The sequence below is a fragment of the Furipterus horrens genome, unplaced genomic scaffold, assembly GCF_987537825.1.
Source record: "Furipterus horrens unplaced genomic scaffold, mFurHor1.1.pri manual_scaffold_13, whole genome shotgun sequence".
NCBI classification, from domain to species: domain Eukaryota; kingdom Metazoa; phylum Chordata; class Mammalia; order Chiroptera; family Furipteridae; genus Furipterus; species Furipterus horrens.
The window spans coordinates 30,537,468-30,552,788 of record NW_028327183.1 but is presented as its reverse complement, the minus strand read 5'-3'; the positions used below and the strand labels follow the sequence as shown (position 1 = coordinate 30,552,788).

General features: G+C 51.2%; 1 pseudogene; it reads left to right on the top strand.

Moving 5' to 3' along the window:
• LOC149994358 (F-box only protein 31-like) overlaps positions 1-13,380 on the top strand; it is a 93,155-nt pseudogene extending 79,775 nt beyond the window's left edge.
• Positions 13,381-15,321: the final 1,941 nt, after the last annotated feature.

Genomic DNA, 15,321 nt, shown 5'->3' with positions numbered 1-15,321 from the left:
TGCAGGAGTTAAGAAGCATAGCAGGAGGGTGCAGAATAGACAGAGGGATGTCAAGGATAGTACAGGAAAGGGTAAAGTCAAAGAACTTATATGCGTGACCCATGGGCATGTACTAAGGGGGGTGGGACTTCTGGATGGAGGGTGTGTGCTGGGCGGAGGGGAGCAAAGGGAAAAGAAATTGGGACTCCTGTAACAGCATAATAAAAAAAATACAACAAGGACGACAGAAGGCAAGACGGGCCCCAAACGGAGTTGTATTACTTCACCACAGAGACGTGTCCTTACGATGTCATTTTTGAAAAGTGACACTTTTGCCTGACAGATACCCAATTCTTCCTGAGAGGCGAGGCCTCGGGTATGCGTTTCATTTTTTCCAGTGTGTGTTTTCTGACTTTTTACAGTATTACAGCATGACGTGTGTAATGTAGAAAACGTTTATGTTTCTGTGATCCTTTCCTTCCTCGGAGAGACCATACGCACATTGGTAATAAGCCTTTACGTCAGGCGAGGGCATGTAGTGTTTCCTGTTATTTTAGCGACACCTCTCGAGTTAAGGGGACATGAAACGCCCCTCTCTTCGCCCGGCCCTGTTGTGGGGGAATGTCGTTCGTTCTGACAGGAAAGGTCTCAGAGCGAGGAAAGGAGCAGGGCCGCAGGAGGAAGTGACACAGACACCTTTCCTTGATCCCTAACAGGAGTGAAGGCAAATGGGAAATGGCCTGCGGGGTCCCGGGAGGGCGAGTCCCCTCAGCTGCGCACCACTAACGGGGCTGACAGAGGCCGATTCAATGAAGACGGTCCCTAACTGGAGACGGTCCCTAACTGGAGGGCTGTAGACGAGTAGGAAGGAGAGTCCCCGCGTTTGTTCCGCTTCCCTGAGAAGGCCCTGGGAGGCGGAGAGCGGCGTCCGTTCGCGCCTGTGCAGCCCGCCGGGTGCGCGTGGTCGCTCCCGCGCCCGGGGCCGCGCCCCGCCGCCGCGCTGCTGTGGCTGCCAGGCCTGCCCAGGTTCGCCAGGTTTTGGCCTCCGTTGGACAAGGAGGACGAGGAGGCCGGCGTATTGGTGGCTGGACGGTGTCCCGTGGAGTCGCCACGGTGTGGGCATGCGCAGGTGCGGGCAGGGGTCGCGCGGGTGGGCCGAGTGTCCAGCGGGGAACCGGAGCGCTGCCCCGGAGCCCGCGGGAGAGGGCCGTGTGCATTGGGGGGGCGGTTGGGCCGGCCTGCCTGGCGTCCAGGCCCAGCCCGTCTGCCTGCTGCATCCCGCCTGGCGAGCCTTCAGTGGGGCGTGTCGTTCTCCTGGGTGAGTTGCAGGTCAAGATCCGGCTCTTGGTGGAGGCGGCCTGGGGAGGCACAGAGATGAGGACCCTGGAAGCGAAGCACCGGAAAAAGCACCCTGTCCCGGCAAGGCGGAGGGGCCTTGGGGCAGACCAGCGAGCCCCGAAGGGGTAGGTGGGGCTTTGCAGCCTTGAGTCAGTTGCTGATCTTTCTGCGCAGCGGTGTGCAAGGGATGGGGGGACCAGCAAGGGACCGAGGGCGCGCGCGTGTGTTCTGTCTTCCTTAGCATTTGACCTATTCCCGGAATTGGGCGTGAGTGGGTCAGAGGTCAGGGTCAGGCTTCTCTGGAATGGGAGCTCCCCTGGGCCTTGTGACTTACGGGGGTTGGGGGATCACAGCCTAGGCTGTGGATTTCCCATGTCCTCTTCTACCTGTACACCCAGCACCCCTTCCTCCTCCTACATCCCTTCCCGAATTTCAAAGCTGAGTCTACACATCCATCAGGACCCTTGACCTCTGATGGAAGCGACTGCTGATTGCCCTTGGATCTGCCCTGGGGATCCCAGAGTGCAGGAAAGGATAAGTCTGCAGGGGTCAGCCCCTCCTGCCGCGGTGACAGAGATCGGAATTGGGCCTGAGAAGGGTGGTGACTTGTCCGCTGCCTCTGGGCCTGTAGGTGGGATTGCTACAGGCACTCAGACTCTCAGGCCAGGTGTTCTGTGCACTGTCCTACGGTGTTCTTTCATAAGAGACTAAGTGCAGCGGTAACCGAGTTTAGTCAGGTAAACAGGCCATGCCTTGGATGCACACTAATCCCACACTTGGGAGCTCCTATTCTGTGTTCCCATGGGTTCTTTGAGTTTTGGAAATGCAAAGCAGCAGGAGGAGAGTTTGTCAACAGTGTCAGGGGAATTTTTCACCCTTTATTTAGTGGTGGCCAACTGTTTGAAACAGGAGTCAATGTTTCCGCTCACCAAAGAGAGCCACCCGAGGAATTGCCTGGGATGTCTTTGGCATTACATTGACTCGGGTGTGTGTTTGTCCTCTGTCACCCTTTTGGGCCCTTCCGGGTGTTCATAGGATGTCATTTTATTGAGCTTTCTTTGCTGGCTCTTAGGCAAGAGGTTCATGACTGCATTACTTGTTTCATCTCCCCTAGGTGCACTGTTCACAATCTCTACACTTTTCCAAGAGCAGCAGAAAATGCATGGGTTCCGGGTGAGTTTTCCCACTTTGCTTGGTAATGCACTTGAGGAGGTTCTGAAGGGCCCATGCTTCAACATGGGGACAGAGAAATAGATAAATGACATCATGTAAAACGTAGCTGGTACAGTATCGGGTGAGCGCTGAGAAGCTTTGTGCAACTCGCATGTAGAAGTAGTATGCTACTTTAGGGCCGTGGAAGTTGAGATGTTCATAGGACCAATGTCCGTGACAGTCGTAGGAAAAGGAAAGTTTTACCCGTGATACGTTTTGTATAGACTACAAGAAGAAGAACCGTTTCTGTTATTTGTGGGTTGTAAAGATTTCTGAGGACTTGGAAAGTTTTCTTTAATAAAGCTGATATGAAACGGATAGCTTTTGTCACAACCAGGAAGTCACTTCAGTGTGTGGCTTACTCTCGCTTTTGTAAGCAGAGGGCCTCCTGCCCAAGAAGAACTTGGTGCTTGTGATTGTTCCAGGCACCAAAACAGTGCCATCCAGATAGACACATTTCCATCTATACTGTTCAATCCAGGGCTCAAAATATCCTCTAGTAAAGATGTCCTCACTTCCCATTCCCGCTTCAGTTCTCAGTGTGTTGGCTTTGCCCTTACTGCTTTCCCGCATCTGTTGGTAGAGGTTACCTTGGCGTAGTTACATTCAAGTCCGATGGACACATTTTCCGGTCCTTTACGTCACGCGACCATGCATGTGCCTCTCACATCTGTTTCCTCCTAAGTGATACTTTCTCCCTTTACATGGCTTTAAAATTTTTTCCCTGGAAGTATTTTTGTATGTATCTTTGAATGAAAAGGGGTCTATGGAAAAGTGGGTGGGATACCCCACGATACCATTCTTTCTTAAATAATATTCAGTGTTCAAAGTTTCCCAGTTTTCCAAATGGTTTTTGGTTTGCTCTTTTCAGTCAGGATACAGATAGAGAGTTCTTATGTTTTGGTCAGTAGGGAGGTTTTTAAATCTTTTCGTAGTAGCTCCCCCTGTATTTCTTCTGTTATTTCTTTGCGATTTGTGTTTTGAAGAAAATGGGTTTTTTAGCATCAATTTCGCACAGTCTGGATTGTGTTGATCGTATTTCCATCTGCTTTAATTCTACTTAAAGAAAGAAATGTCTGTATGCCTTGTAAAGTTGGTAGTTAGATCCAAAAGGACTCAGATTTAGGTTTAGTTCTTTTGGCAAGAGCGTTGTCCAGTGCATTTGTCTTCTTTCTCCTGGAGGCCTGTGTATCTTCCTGTCTTTGTTGTGCGACGTTAGCATCTGTTGGTTGGTGTTCATTGCCCCGGTTGGTGTTCATTGCACCAATCCACTAATTCGTCAGGGGAAATTAAGTGGTAACATGCTCCTTTAGCACCTCTTCTTCCCTCATTAGCTGGAATACTTTCCTAGAGAAAACCATGTCCTCGCTACTGGGTTCTGTGGTTCCTACAAGAAAGACATCTCCCAAATCCTAATGGACAGCATTATATTTCTCTTCCTTTTTGTTACCGTTGTTAAGCCATGGGTTTAAGTGACCTTTTGGTCTTTTGGTCTGTCGAAGTTGTTACTCTTTTTGATGGTTAAGTGGGTCCATCTTTGAATCACTTCATATTTGATGTAGAGTGCGTTTTAAACATTCCCTACCTGTTAACATTTCATAGCATTCTCTTTTATTCAACATTTAATTAAAAAAACTTCAAGCTGACCCCACAGTTCAAGGATTGTACAAAGAACTCCCATACTCCTTTTTCGCAGACACTGTGTGTAGGAGACTGTCCATCCGAATCCTGAACTGCAGTTTCCCTGTAATTTTGAGGACTGTCTGTATGTCACCACTGTGCGAGGTGTCTCGTAGCCCTAGTTCTTTCCTTACCTTGAGAGCTTACGTCTTAGAATCAGTGTCTGCCAATGAGTGACATATAAGGGAAAGGGGTGTCCGTCCTCACCTGTAAGTGACAGGTTTATTTGAAATATTAGTGAATAGAGTTCTGTGATAATGGAGAATATTGACCTGGGATAACTTCCTCCCCGCTCCCCGCTCGTTGGGAAAAACAACCCCACACCCGGCACACTGCCATATTTTCTCTTTGGCTTCCCGTCCCTCAGTTACTCACATGTCATCAGCTGCCCCTGTGTCCTGAATTTGTGCACCTCCCGTGCTATTCCAGTGGTCTGTGAGCACCCCATTATTTCACTGCCCACTTCTTCAGCTGCTTCTGTCTCCCGTGCCACAGCTCCGGCTGCAATGGCTCCTGCACCCGGACCAGTTTCCCTCCCCCCGCGGCCACCTGAGAGCTCTGACCGAGCTCCCAACCGTGCTCCACGTGTTGTGTAAGGAACATTTGGGCAGGTCCTTGACCCTGCTTCCTTGGAGGAAGGTCCTCAATCCCCGGAATTTCCTGAGTGACAGCAGTGCCTGTGAAGTGTGCTGGTGCCCTGGTAGCTCCCCTGGGTTCCTGCTAAGGAGGCGAGTCCTGGTGCGGGTCAGTGAGGCCGGAAAGACCAACCCTGTGATTAGAGGTCAGGGATTAGAGCCCAATCTCTGGGGAGGAGAGGCGGCTGGAGGTTGAACTCAACCGCGAGGCCAGTGATTGAAAAGACCCTGCCTACGTATTGCAGCCCTAAGGGAAACACAAGTCACCGAATCTCAGGTGAGCTTCCCTGGTGGGTGAAACACATCTGTGTGCTGTGAGGGAGGCACTCCCTGAGGACTCGGGAACTTGGTATGGGGACCGTCCCGGCGTTCACTGACGATGCCATCTCCCAGGACGCTTTGCTTTAGTCTGTGACCCAGTGTTCCCAATATTAGCCCCTCCTTCTGGGCCCATTTCACTTAACAGACCTACTTCTTCCTCTGTTCTCTTCTGTTTTCCTCCAGAATTTCTCTAATACCTTCGTTTCTCTCTCGTGATTGCTGCTTTGTCACAGGCTCAGTTGTCGTTCAACCACATGAAGCTGCAATTGGAGGTTGTGAAATGGACTCTCATTAGGGCTGGGGTAGTGACCACTGTGTGTGTCCTCTCGTGTCCTGTCACAGCCCATTTCCAGGAAAGCGGGTCCTGTGGAGACCCTTGTGCTTTCTTTTGAATTTCAGGTTATTGTCTAGGTGCCTGTGGTGCTTTCTTCCTTTTCTCTGCTCTTTCCATTCTTGTACCTCAATCTCGTGCCCTTCTCTCCTGCTCTCGGGCTCTAGCCGGAGATCTGCCTCAATCTCTTGTTTTTCCTGCTGACGTGCAAAACAGTTCAGGGTTACTTCAGAGAGTTAAAAGTTTGGTTGAGTAACCGCAACCCCACGACGCTTCCTTCTCACTTGACAGTGAACAGCTAATCAAACCGGGAAAGCGACACACATCACGAGGGTGAGAACTTCATCTTTATTTTATTTCCTCAAGAGAGGCATTGCCCTGTGCTCTTCCCTGATGTTTGTAAAATAGCATACAGACAGGTCACACAGGCTGGTTAAAAAATTACAATGAATTCCCACGACTCAGTAACAGAGACCATAAAATGAAAATGCATGTTGATGCGAATATGGGAGAACTACCCACCTACCTGTAAGATAATTGATATGACGTAACAGATAAATTCACAAAACCCCTCCCCTGCAAGCGTAAACAAAATTAAATGTACCTATGTATAACAGTAAAAGTAGTCCTAATATACTCAGTGGAAACAGCATGTTTTCAAAACTATGACTATTCAAAACTAACAGAAGTATATAAATATTAAGCAGGAAAAGAACTCTACTAATCCTATGGGAACATTTTGCAAATAAATCAATAAAATTTATGGTATACATACAACTATCACACTCTTAGGGCTCTAAGTTCATAGTTTTAAAGTATTTCCTCCTATGCCTGTTACAGAAACAGGGGAGTCCAAAAATCCCCAGAGTTTGCTGCTGGGGGATGGGGAGAAGGAAGCAGCTTTTATAATGCTACCAAATGCCTGAGGCTGGTGGCTAGTGTCTTTTTTTTTTTTTATGCAAAATGGCTTTAATGCATCCAAAGCCTCAGGTAGATGGGAGGGGACTTGGACCAGGGGATGGTATGGAGAAAACACACAGAGCCTGTGTGAGGTTCTGTGAATGGTCAGAATTGGTTACCGCACCCACTGCATCAGAGGACATAGTCAGGGATTTAAAAATAAGCGGAGACATTTTAGCCAGGCTGACTGTGTGGATTTGACTGAGGCTGAGGCTGACTGTGCGGATTACAAAAGGACTAACTATGCAGTTTACAAGGAGGCTGAGAATCCACGAGGTTCTGGATTAAAAGCTGGTGGACCCCATAACACAGACGAGGTCTCCCCAATCAGATTGAATGATCGACAGCTACTGGTAAAGCTGAACTGTGTTTGGAAAGTAGGGAAACGGTTTCTCTGACTTTTCTAAAACTGGCCTGGTTTGGTAGGGGGAGGCAAGAATATGTGTTTATGGGTGTTTTAAAGAACATAAGACTTAACAACCGAAATCCGCAAATAACTAAATCTATATAACTGTTAAATAAACTATTCTTTTTCTTTTCACCAAACTCTGGTATCAAGAGTTATGATTTTGGCGGCGGGCAGTCGGGCCCCAAACTAAAGAGCCCGTGGGTTTGTTTTCAATTGGAGCAGCCCAGGGGTTCTGTAACATGGCGACCCCTGAACTTCACCTCCACATGGCTCTAGACCGTTGTAAGCAAGTGCGTGAAAACGGGACATCCAGCTTCTGCCCTGGGAGATATGAATGAAACTATCTGAAATTTTGGGTGTTGACTGGGAGAGGGATAAAGCCTGAAAACACCCTGGTTTCTTGTTGTCCTTAAACGGCTTGTAGAAGTGTTCTGAAGAGCAGAACATGATAACTGTCCAGCTCATTGGAGAATATTCTGGGCTCTGTTAGATTGTCCGCACAGGAGGCTCCTCTTTCCCTTCCTCCTGCCCGTCATTAGCGCCTGGATTCACTTGCTGCTGAGCACTGGAATCTCCCCTGGGCTCAGCGACCTAGAAGTGAGAGAGAGTGAGAGAGAGAGAGACAGAGAGAGAGAGAGAGAGACAGAGACATTTCCAACAGGCCAATCTCCAAATAGGAAGATTATCTAAATTCTCAGTCCCTTGTAGCCAGAGTTTAGACTAAGTTACAAATCCTATTTTATCTCTAATTCTCCATCCTCAATGCCATTCTCGAACCATGCATTTTCATGATGATTGTTGAAGTGTGATGACTCGGAGCCTAAAAATTTCTTCATATACCCAGGAACCTGCATCCTCGCAAGGACCCGAGATGATTCCGTTTGGGGACCAGCTCGCATCAGAAGAGTTGTGCTTGCGTTACTCACAGCTTGGTCCATTTGTACACGTGGAAATCTGAACTTGGAATCACACTACAAACGTTCCTGACACATGAGCATCACAAAGCGTGGGCGCAGAGGCCTGCTCCGAACGCTAAGCCTGGATTCTGAGTTTAACCGTAACAGGTAGTGTGCTCTTGGCTAGCGCTACAGTCACAGTGCCTGTGTTCCTCCCAATTCAAAACGACTAGGGTGATGGTGGCTCAGTTGGTTGGAGCGTCTTCCCGTACATAAAAAGGTTGTGGGTTTGTTCCCCCGTCAGGGCACATCCCTAGGCTTTGGGTTTGATCCTTTCTAAGCTCGATGTCTGTTTCTCTTTCTTCCTTCCTCTGTGTCTAAAATCCAGAAACATACCCTCGGGAGAGGATTCCTTAAAAAAGAAGTGGGGGCCTTTGGGAGGTGATTAGGTCATTGGGTGAAGCTTTACAGATGAGATTATTGTCCTTAGAAAAGTGCCCAGAGCCACGCCTCGCCCCTTATACCATGGAAGTGCCCGGCGGGGAGTCGGCCGTCTGCCGCACAGACCAGGGTCCTCACCAGAACCCAGCTGTGCCGGCACTTGAGAAGGAAATGTCTGTGCTTTATCAGCTACCCAGCCTGTGGTCTTTTGTTGTGGCAGCCACCGGGCTCTGAGAGAGCTAGTTCCCAAGGCGGAAACGAAATCTTTGCCTGTTGCTCTGCCCAAAGCTGTGAGTCTAAGGTGTGTGTGATAGTGAGCCTTGGGGGAGCAAGTATTTCTCAACCCTCGCTCATTCTGACCAACCCCCGTGACCAGCTGCTCGAGGGTAAAACGTGGCCTTGTGCAAGTGGGGAGATTGGCGAGCCAGGAGAAATGAAGAACGCAGCGGTGCTGTGGCCATAACCCATTTGTTGGAGAGTCAATTTGGATGAAGATAGAGCGAGTCATGGTTTACTTTTTATTGTTGGATATAGGGACCGTAGCATGTAATAGCCTAGTGTTACACATGTACTTTCTGTAGGTACGTCCCTAGGTTGGTGTTCCTGAGGGATGTCAGGCTCAGGTGAATGAACAGCAAGAAGTAAAAACGCACTTGATGGACAAATTTGGAAACTTACTCTTCATAAAACTCACTATTTCAACAAAGCTGCTGCTTGGACACAATTGCTTCGTTTAAAATGATGTCATCGAAATCCTGAGGCCTGGCACCCCCCATGCCACCGAGTTCCCTGGGCGTGGTGTCCGGGTATCACTTACTAGATCATTCCGCTTCTTTGTCATGACGTTTAGCTACCGCACCCCCCCACCCCCAAAAACACACACACACTTTCGATCTCAAAGTTCTTTCTAAAAGGCTTTCTTTGGTTCAAGTGTAAAAGCCTTTTTTTTTTTTTTTCTATTTAAAAAGTAAAATTTTCCGCTTTATTGAGATATAATTGAGAAAAATGTAGGATTTGTAAGTACGCTGCATGGTCCCACCATCTTGTTACCGGTAATGAACGTATCCATCATCTCATGTTGAAGTTCTATTCTCAGTAAATTTCAGTGATCAATAAACTGTTATTAAGTATAGTCTCATTGATTTTTAGAAATATTTATTTATTTTTTAGAGAGAAGGGAAGGGAGGGAGAAGGAGAGGGAGAGAAACATCAATGTGTGGTTGCCTTCCACACGCTCCCGACTGGGGACCTGACCCCCAACCCAGGCCTATGCCCTGACTGCGAATCGAACCAGTGACCCTTTGGTTTGCAGTCGGGCACTCAATCCACTGAGGGACAGTAGCCAGGGCTCACATTGTTTTTCATTAGATAACGACTCTGTCATGAACAAGCACTTGATGGGCAGGGCCATGCTTGTCCCATTGTGATAGATCAGGGGTGTCTTGATGTGTGTTGGCCCTGAGGTTCTCCGTGGGCCTGGAGCATGCAGACGTGGGTGGTCACTGTGAAGAGCTGCGGGTGAGGAACCTCTGCCTTGGTGCCTCAGGTAACCCTCCTGTGGACGTGCGCCCTTGTCCTTCCTACAGGTGGGACGGCTCGTTCGTTATCGGTTGGATGTACCTGCCTCCCCATGGCCCTCATGTGGATGACCCAATGCGATTCAAACCCTGGTTTAGAATTCACCTGACGGAGAAGAAATCGACCCACGGCGGAGTGCATGTATGGCCACAGCGGGCCGCACAACGGCCACATCCAGGTGAGTGTGTGCTCGGGCTCCCTTAGGTACGGCAGCCGTGTGCGGGCAAGGGGCCAGACCTCCTCTCTCTTCCCGGTCTTGGTGCCAGCGAGTTTGCCATGGTGTCTGTAGCTACAAGCCCGTGTCCGTACAGAGCAGGAGAAATGGGAGGAAACGGGGCTCTACCCCCACTACTTCTGTGTGTTGTTTAGGCTGTGGTGCTGTATGTCACTCCCCAAAGAGTCACTAGTTGGACCTCTCCGCTGGTTCTGCATCCAGTTAAAAGTATTTCTTCTTTCCAACCACACCATTCCTCACTGTTGTTTTTTCAATTCCCCTGAGACTACTAAATGATAGCGCCTTTTTCCTGCTCTAAGAATCGCCTTGGAAAAGTGCTTGTTATCCATGTAGCGCAGTGTTTCTTCAGATTATAATCATAGGTTTTATATTATGCCATATAATATATTTCAAAAGCCATATTGAAGGAAAGAATTTATTTTTTTTCTAAAATAATTGTTACAACAAAATTTTAATGCATTAAACTTTTTGCTAAATTGTGTCAAAGGACACGGCTTACAAAAGAAGAGGCTATTTACTACATGTCGTGAAATTTTCAGCCCATGAATAATGCTCTTATAGACATTTTCCATCAACTGCATTTCTGAGCAAAATAACATGGCATTTCTCCTACAAACTTTAACAGTTACGCATGGCGCGGAAAGGGTTAAGCCTCATTGGAATCAGAGAAGGTGTGAGGGTGCTGTGCACCTGTGGGTGGGGTGAGCATGGCTCGGGAACATGGGGTGCCCCTGCTCCCCACGGATGTGGCATCCTAGGTCAGCCACACGGCCTGGGGCCCGCGGTGGGGCGGGGAGGTGCGGGCTCTGCACCGCTGCAGCCCCGTGCGGCTCTGCCACGCTCTCCCGTCACCCTCCCCGCAGCAACCGCCTGACCTGCCGCCGCATCTACCTCCCGCCCAGCCACCGGAGGACCTCATCAGGCCGGGCCTCTTCAAAGGCACCTACGGCAGCCACGGCCCGGAGAGTGTCGTGCTCAGCTTCCATGGGAAGCATGCCAGGGCCACGAAGATCACGGTAAGTCCTTGGGCCACCGGGCGGGTTCAGCCCTGCGTTGATTTGTCAGGCGGGCCTTGGAGCTGCACGACTTGGGCGGCAGGCACCCTGGCTCCTTGGTAGGGCCCAGACCACAGCACCGCTTCGCCAGGATGTGTTTGGGAATCCAGGTCCTCAGGCCTGACCCAGACGCACCCAAGCTGGGTCTCAGGAGATTGTAAGCAGTTCGTCTTTCCCACACAGAGAAAACACTGATGCCCTTGCTCCACCCTGCGGATTCTCACGTAATGGGTAGCGGGCTGGGTAAGGCTTCCGCAGGCTCCCTGGGTGACCCCAAGGGCTGTGACATTGGAGATCCCTGCGGTGGCGCACGGGCCCCACTGCCAGTCCTGGCTTCCATAGCTTGTGCAAGCCGTTGGAAGGTTGTTGAGCAGAGTAGGCCCTGTGTTGTCCCGTCCCGTGCCATTCAGGCTGTGCTCACTTGTCCTTTGCATAGTTTGTTGCGGAGGTGCACTAAAGCCTCCTGAAGTCCTCACGGAGCATTGCTCTTGAGCCTGTGTCCTCAGGGTCCCTCTGCGTTTGGGAAAGCCCTTTGTGACTGTGAGCCTGGAAGCAGGCCTTCATCCCTGGCACGGTGGTGCTCGCCTGCAGGGATTTCGGTGTTCTCCTGGGACTCATGTAGAACTGCAGGGCCTGGGGGATCTCCTGGGGTTCAGGCTTCGGAGCTCTTGCGTGCCAGTCAGACCTGGGTGGGCTGGCCTCTCAGGCCTGGTACCCTCCTCCTGACCCTGGGCCGGGGTGAAGTTCTCTAAGTCCCGGTCTCTTCAACTGTCATACAAGCTAGTTCCCACCTGAGGTCTTTTCTTTTTAGATTTTTATTTGTTTTTAGAGAGGGAGGAATGGAGGGAGAAATAGAGGGGCGGGTCGCCCGATTTGGTTTGCAGTCTGGCACTCAATCCACTGAGCCACACCAGCCAGGCCTCATCAGAGGTCTTTGAGTACAGATCGGCCATTGTGCCTGCAGACCCCTCAGCACGTCACTAGCAATTGCTGACATTTTCTGGCCTCAAAGATCCCTTAGTTACAGAGCGAAGCAGTCCACAGGTTCCATTAGTCCCATCCGGGCTCGCCAAAACTGTTGCAGAGCGAAAGGGGGTTCTTTCACGTGGCGCCTTGGTGTAAAACCCAACAACTAATGTTGAGGAAAACAGGTTTTTCTTTACAATATTCCAACCTGGGGAGGGCAGTGAGCACTTCAGCTCAGAGCCCTGTTCTCCCATGGGAGCCAGCACTTCCCATGCTCCCCAAGAAGCTAGAAGCTAAAAACATGCACAGAAGTTCCCCATCCCTTATCTGTCAGCTAGCTGTCTCCTTCCGGATCCGCGTGCGATGCCATCACCCCCCGTATAACAGTCCAGGAAAACATGTGTCATGTGGCACTGGATCACGCATGGGTCTCCCTTTGCCCTTTTAAAGTCGCATGGAGATGCTCTCAAAACCGCATGGAGAAGCTCTTCCCAAAACCACATGGAGACCCTCTTCTAAAATGGCATGGAGAACCGTGCTAAAATGTCTGCTGCTTATTTTTGAAGCCCTGACTGCGTTCTTTGAGGCAGCGGATGTGGTAACCAGTTCTGAGCATTCACATCACCTTGCGCAGGCTCTGTGTGCTCTCTGTACCATTCCATGGTCCAAAAACCCCTCCCATCTTCTCGGGGCCTTGGAAGCATCAAAGGCGTTTGTGTAGCAGAGACAGTAGGCACTAGCCACAGGCGTGGGAAGGCATCTGAAAAGCTGTTTCCTTTCCTCATCCCCGAACCGGCAGGCTCTGGGGATTTTTAGACACCCCCATTCTGTAACACCTACGTAGAAGGGGATGCCTGTTCCAGGTGCTAATTTTTTAAGGGCTTCTAAAATATTTTTACTTCTCAAGGGATTGCTTGTAAGTCAGGAGGAACACCAGAGTGAGCTCACCTGGCCAGAGGCAGGATGTAGGCTGCAGCCTCTTTGTGCTGGTCTCTGAGCCCTGCTGACCGCCACCCACGCACGCCACAGGGTGACCCCAAGATCCCTGTGGGGCAGCAGCCGGTAGACATCGACTTCACGCACCGCGCCCAGCTGCCCGATGCCGAGAACCTCTGCAGCTTTCACGAGCTCTCCCGCATCGTCCTGGAGGTTCACGAGCAGGTGCGCCGGGAGCAGCAGCAGCAGCAGCAGCAAGAAGACAGCACTGAGGACGGCGAGGGTGCTGGGCTCCCCACTGAGAAGGTCAGGGAGCCTGGGGACAAAGGGGCTGCACCTTTGAAGGAACAGCCTGTCCAGTTTGTTCTGCCCGTGGGCGTGAGCCCCATGAACGAGGTCTCCCCCTGAAGCTGCATGATGTGGTAAGGACACGAGGGTGGGCGAAGACTTGACTGCAAGGTGGTCCTGGGCTCTTGACAGGCTGGCGTGGTGCCGTCGGGCCCCAGAATGGGAGCCTCTGAGGGCTTGGTCCGCGCCCCAGCTCAGACCCACACAGATGGCACTGTTTCCTGGGCTGACCAGTCAGCTGTCACACCCCCAGCGGGAGCCTCCGACGGGGGTTATTAGGACTGCCAGGCATGAAGACTCCTCCCAGAATGCCTCGTGTCACATAGTTACTAAGGTAGAAGGAATCCAAGCGAGGATGTGAGGCAGCATTGAAGCAGACAGCGAGGAGGAAGACTCTCCCTCAGCCCACACCTCTCCACGTAGAAAGCCTGCTTGGAGTTCACCTGGATGTCCTTGCAGGTAAGGCCTGTCGTGGGTTCTCTGTCGATGTGATGGAGGTGGTTCCAAAGTCAGATCGTTACTTCTTCATTCCACATGAGCATGGGGGTGGGAGGCAGGGGACCGCATCCACGTCACATCCTACCCACATTGCCACGTTGCCCTGCCTGAGGTGATTTTTGGCCGTGGGAGCCAGCCTGTGCTGGGACAGGTTGATGTGCTGGGGAGTGCCACCCCAGGGAGCAGCCCTCAGCCAGTGGTGGTGGGAGGTGTGCCTGAACCCCCAGGCTCTTTCCCCCTCTGAGCTGTGTTCTCTACTGTCTCCTGGGAGTCCCAATGGAACTGCGCCGCGACTGCCCACAGTGATCACCTTCCTGGAAATGTCCCCCTCCAAAGTCCCCCTCCGGAAATGTCCTTTATCCTGGCTCGTTTCCTTCCCTGTCTCACTTCCGCCCTCCCTTACCAGCCCGCCTGGATTACTCCCACTAAAACCCTGGTCCTCGGCCCTTGCCTCAGGCTCTGGGATGAGGAACCATCGATAAGATAAGGCACGCTGACTGGGGTCTTGAGGGTGAGGGAATGTTCCGAGGGGCAGGGCCATCTGAGCTGAGACTTGAAGATGAGTCTCATCATCCTACCAGTGAAGGGTGAGAACAGAATGTCTGAGCAGAGGCACACCTTGTGGAGGCCGCCAGGTGACAGTGCGGGGTGTGCAAGCCACGTAGGAGACTCATGCTTGGGAGGGGACGGCGATAGAAGATGGAGCTGGGGCGAGACAGTGGGGGGTTTTTAGAATATCACAAGTGCGTCACACTTGTGTTTGGGAAAAGGCGTTATGGCCGAATCGATGGCCTGGGATGCAAGGTGCGAGTGGACAACGGAGACCCCCTCAGAGGCTACGGCAGACAACGTGGCAGGGGAGGTGCTGTGGAGAACGTGGCGCTTGGGCCTCAGTGGCGGTAGTGGTGATTTTGTTCCAGGTATGGGGGAGGGTTTGGTCCCATCGTTCAGAAATCGGTCCAGATGTGCTCCAGGGCAGTGACAGCCACCTGTCCTTAATGCAGTGGCAGCTTTGCTGCAGTGACCCACTCATCAGAGTGCTGTGTAGTTTATGAGACCTGAGCCCCAGCATTCCCTGCCTGTGTGTGTTTTCTTGAAGCTGGCGCGAGGAGCCACAAGAGGGCGCTGTCTGCAAGCCTTTGGTCTGGCACTTCCTCAGAGGCCAGGACTGGAAGCTGCTGCTCCATGGCCCAGCTTGGCCTCGACTTTACCTGCTGTCTGCTGTGGCTGCGGACTGCTGTCTCCAGGTAACGCCCTGACCTCTGAGACCTTCTGGGCAGAATGTGTTCCAAACAGTTGTGAAGGGGTTTTGGGAAAGTTGTTCCCGTGATCCGTGGCACCTCGGTCTCCAGTCTGGTAGCACAAAGAAACATCTACCCCCCTCTTCTCTTTTTTCCTGCTACTCTCTTTATCCCTTCTCTGTTCCTTACTATTTACTGAGCAAGTACCGTGTAATACAGCTCCATCCGGGCAAACTTTCTACAGTGGCATATTCTAGATCAG